This window comes from Benincasa hispida, chromosome 8 (genome assembly GCF_027475165.1).
Source record: "Benincasa hispida cultivar pf3 chromosome 8, pf3_genome.v1.1, whole genome shotgun sequence".
Lineage (NCBI taxonomy): Eukaryota > Viridiplantae > Streptophyta > Magnoliopsida > Cucurbitales > Cucurbitaceae > Benincasa > Benincasa hispida.
The window spans coordinates 27,957,213-27,962,367 of NC_143485.1; positions in this window are offsets into that span (position 1 = coordinate 27,957,213).

Consider the following 5,155-nt stretch of genomic DNA (forward strand, 5'->3'; position numbering starts at 1 on the left):
AACCCTGCATCGCAGACCGCTACCAATGCGGCAGCAGCTGGAGGTCTGCTGGATAAAACTTATGATGAGGCCAAGAATATCCTTGATCGCATTTCTAAAAATCATGAAGACTAGAGAGAAAGCAATCAAAGATTGAGAATCAAGGACAGTGACGCGAACAATGATGCCATCGCATCCCTTCAGAGTCAAATGACTGCGATGATGAACTTGATATAAGGAATCGCAATCAATAGCCCAGCAACGTATAGTGGGCAAGTAAACGCAATCAACCAGACGACCGCAAGTTGTGCTACTTGTAGAGAAGGAAATCAAATGGAGGAATGAGCACGAAACCCACAGTCAATCTATTTTGTAAAGAATAATCCGTTTTCTAACACGTACAACCCTAGGTGGAGAAACCACCCCAATTTCGCGTGAAAAAACCACAGCAAAATTTTCAATTTGTGGCACAAAAAGAAAGGCCACCCGGATTTTTCCAGCGAACCAACGGTCAAACGAGTAATCAAGCCAGCAATTTGCAGGCGCCGCAATATTCCACTTTGGAAAGTTTGTTGAAGCAATACATTGAAAAAAATGAAACTGTGCTTCAAAACCAAGCGACGTCCATCCGTAATCTGGAAATTCAAATAGGCCAGTTGTGGGTGAACTCAAGAACAGACCACAAGAGGCCCTGCCGAGTTCAACGGAACTTCCATGCAACCCAGGGAGTATGGGTAAAAAGCAATGTCAAGTCAGACGTTGCAGAGCAGAAAGATTGTGGCAGAAGAGAAAAAAGAGCCTAGCCGGACTGCTCCAATTGCGCTGGAACCAGAGATTGCATTGACTCAAGAAGAAACAGAAGAAAAAGAGGTGATGGAACCAGAGATTGCATCCACCTTGGAGCCAAAAGAACAGGGGATCGTAAGAATACAGTTGCCACCATTCCCACAGAGCTCAAAAAGAAGAAAAATGATGAGGTAAAATATCAATGCTTCATGAATATGTTAAAACAGTTGCATATTAATATTCCGTTCACTAAAGCAATTGAGGAGATGCCTGCATATGCGAAGTTTCTAAAGGATATGGTGACAAAGAAGAAAGGCACTGGTAAGCTCGCAACGGTGGCTTTGATGCAAAGTGCAAAATCTATCATCCCACCGAAAATGCGCAACCCTGGGAGTTTCACTATACCTTGCTCTATTTGAGGGTTATACATTGGTTAAGTGCTATGCGATCTCGGGGCTAGCATTAACTTAATGCCCCTGTCAATTTTCAAGCAGCTGAATGTGGGGCAACTTGCACCCACAACGGTGACTTTCCAATTAGCAGATAGATCTCTTATGCATCCAGAGGGGAAGGTGAAAGATGTTCTAGTTACAATCGAAAAATTTATATTACTAGCAGACTTCATCATCCTGGACTACGAAGTAGACAAGGATGTGCCATCATCCTGGGGCGACCATTTTTATCCACCGGTTGTGCCTAGATTGATGTGCACAAAGGAAAAATCACGCTGAGCGTGAATGGATAGAAGCTCAGGTTTGACATTATCCGAGCTATAAAGTATCCTAATGAAGAAGACCTTAATGAATCTGATGATGAACAAAGTTTGAATGATGAAGAGAAGCCTGAAGATGAAAATGAAGATGAGAATGCGATCGCATCCATTGGAGCATGCAATGCGATCTCAGAAAAAATAACCAAATAAGATGAGATGATCGCATCCCAAGAAGATAAGCCATCAGTGAATGAAGAAAGAAAAACAACAAAACCGTCCTTAGAACAACCATCAACAATAGAGCTGAAGACCCTTCCTAACCACCTGAAGTATGCGTTTCTAGGGCAGAATGAAAAGCTATCGGTAATCATTTCCTCTGTGCTTAATGAAGACCAAGAAAATACACTGCTGAGCATTCTGAGAAAGTATGTAAAAGTAATTGGCTGGACGCTCGTAGACATTAGAGGAATCATCCCCGCATACTGTATGCATAGGATTCGTCTCGAAGAGAATCACAAAGGATTGATCGAACATTAGTGCAGACTCAACCCTGCGATGAAGAAGGTCATAAAGAAGGAGATAATCAAATGGTTAGACGCGGGCATCATCTATCCAATAGCAGACAGCACGTGGGTTAGTCCCGTGCAATGCGTGCCGAAGAAAGAAGGATGACGGTAGTCCCTAATGCAAATAACGAACTAATACCGCAAAGGACTGTCACCGGATGGCGGATTTGCATGGACTACCGCAAATTAAATGCGCCAACAAAGAAGGATCATTTCCCTTTACCTTTTATTGACCAAATGCTGGATCGCCTAGCTGGAAATGACTTCTACTACTTCTTGGATGGGTATGCCGGTTATAACCAGATCATGATCGCTTCTGAAGATCAAGAAAAACCACATTCACCTGTCTATATGGAACATCTATGTTTCGACGCATGCCGTTCGTCCTCTGCAATGCACCGAGCACTTTCGAAAGGTGTATGATGGCCATCTTTTCAGAATATCTCAAAGACTCTGTAGAAATATTCATGAACGACTTCTTTGTGTATGGCCAAACGTACGAAGTCTGTCGTAACAACTTGGAGAAGATATTGAAAAGATGTAAGGAGACGAACCTCGTGCTTAATTGGGAGAAATGTCATTTCATGGTGAAGGAAGACATTGTGCTTGGGCACAAGGTCTCCAGGGACAGGTTGGAGGTGGAAAAGGCAAAAATTGAAGCAATTGAAAAGCTCCCACCTACAACAAATGTAAAGGTTGTCAGGAGCTTCTTAGGACATGCTGGATTTTATAGACGTTTTGTCAAAGACTTTTCAAAAATTGCACGACCACTGAGTGCGTTGGAGGCAGATAGAAAGTTTGACTTCGATGATCAATGCCTCAACGCATTCATAATTTTGAAGAACGCATTAACGGCCGCACCTGTGTTGATCGCACCAGACTGGACACTGCACTTTGAATTAATGTGCGACCCAAGCAGTTATGCGATGGGAGCAGTACTGGCGCAGAAATGAAAAACAATATTACATCCCATCGCAATTCGAGTAAAACCTTGAATCCTGCTCAAACAAACTACACCACCACATAAAAAGAATTGCTTGCGGTGATATTTGCATTGGAGAAATTCAGAGCTTATTTGCTGGGAACTAAAGTGCTCATCCACACTGATCACTCAGCGATAACATATTTGATGACAAAGAAAGATGCGAAGCCGAGATTGATAAGATAGGTTCTCCTCCTCCAGGAATTCGATATGGAAATAATTAATCGCAAAGGGACGGAGAACCAAGTTGTGGACCACTTATCCAAATTAGAAAATCCAGAAGTTGACCATAATCAGTCAGAGGTGAGCGCAACGTTCCTAAACGAGCAGCTATTTCAGATTGAAGAATTGCCATGGTACGCACATGTGGTAAACTATCTAGTTTACGAACAATTTTTCGAAGATTATACCGACCACCAAAAGAGGCGGCTCAGACATGAATGCAGATCATATTATTGGAATGAGCCAAATCTTTATAAGAGGGGGTCAAACCAGATTCTGCGCCTGTGTGTTCCGGATGCTGCTCACCAACGCATTTTATCACAGTGTTATGACTCACCTTATGGAGGGCACTTTGGAGGCCAGCGCACAGCAACAAAAGTATTACAAAATGGGTATTATTGGCCAATACTATTCCAGGATGCAAAAGACTATGTGATGAAGGGTGACCGATGCCAACGCACGGGTAATATTTCATGGAAACATGCGATGCCCATGAACATCATTTTAGAACTGGAATTGTTCGACGTCTGGGGCATTGATTTCGTGGGACCATTCCCACCATCGAATAGTCACAAATATATTATGTTAGCTATCGACTACGTCTCCAAATGGGTAGAAGCAGTAGCATGCACCACAAGTGATGTGGCGGTAGTCTCCAAATTCTGAAAAAAAATATTTTCACTCGTTTTGGCACTCCGTGTGCTATAATAAGTGATGAAGGCTCCCACTTTGTAATTCACACTGTCAAAGATTTGTTGTGCAAATATAATATCCTCCATAAAGTAGCCACCGTATACCATCCATAGACAAATGGTCAAGCTGAAGTCTCCAACCGGGAGATCAAGTTGATACTAAAGAAGATGGTGAAGCCTTCACAAAAATATTGGGCAACAAAGCTGGACGATGCGCTGTGGGTATACAGGGCCGCCTATAAGACACCCATAGGCATGTCCCCGTATGCGTTGTATTTGGAAAGGCATGTCATTTACCACTCAAGCTAGAGCATAAAGCATTGCGAGCGGTAAAAAAGCTAAACTTTGACTTAAAGGCCGCAGGAGAAGCAAAAAATTTTCAATTGGTCGAGCTGGAGGAATAGAGAACTCACGCATACGAGAACGCAAAGATCTACAAAGATCGCGCAAAGCGTTGGCACGACAAACAATTATGTGGAAAGAATCTCCAAGTCGGACAAAAGGTCTAACTATTTAATTCACAGCTACGACTCTTCCCTTGAAAATTAAAGTCATGTTGGTCCGAACCCTTCATAGTCAGAGGCGACTCTAGCTCTACTGACTTCATGACCCGCTAATCATCAAATGAGTTAGTTTTCACTTAGGTCCTCATCTTCCTATCAGGGCGGAGAGATTTATGTTGGAAGCATAACCGACCACCACATGTTATTATACGTTTTCGGTCCCGATCATATGTTTTCCTGACATATTGCTTGTGATTGTGCATTTGGTCACTACCCTACGTGAGAACTACTTACTGGGTATATTATATACTCATCCTATATTTTTACAGACTTTGTAGGTAAGGACACAGCGTAGATGGCAGAATTGGACGTCGCTCAAATGGCCAACCATCAAACTCACTATTATAGGCATATGCATTTTGTACCACCACACTATTGTTTTATGGATCCTGGTGTTTTGATAAATAAACTTCTTTTATATAGTTTTCTATCTAATTAATAAAATTTAGATATGTTCTTTGAAATTTTCACCAAACTCATCTCATGATAGAAAAGTCTAAGTATGCATGTCGTAGCGTTCGGATCATAATGTGTAAGGATCCGGTCGTTACAGGGGGCATCAATGTAAAGAGTTTGCATAAGACCAGACCAAGAAATAAGCCAATCTTACTTTAAAAGTTGTTCATGTTTAAGACTACAATTTCAAAACGATG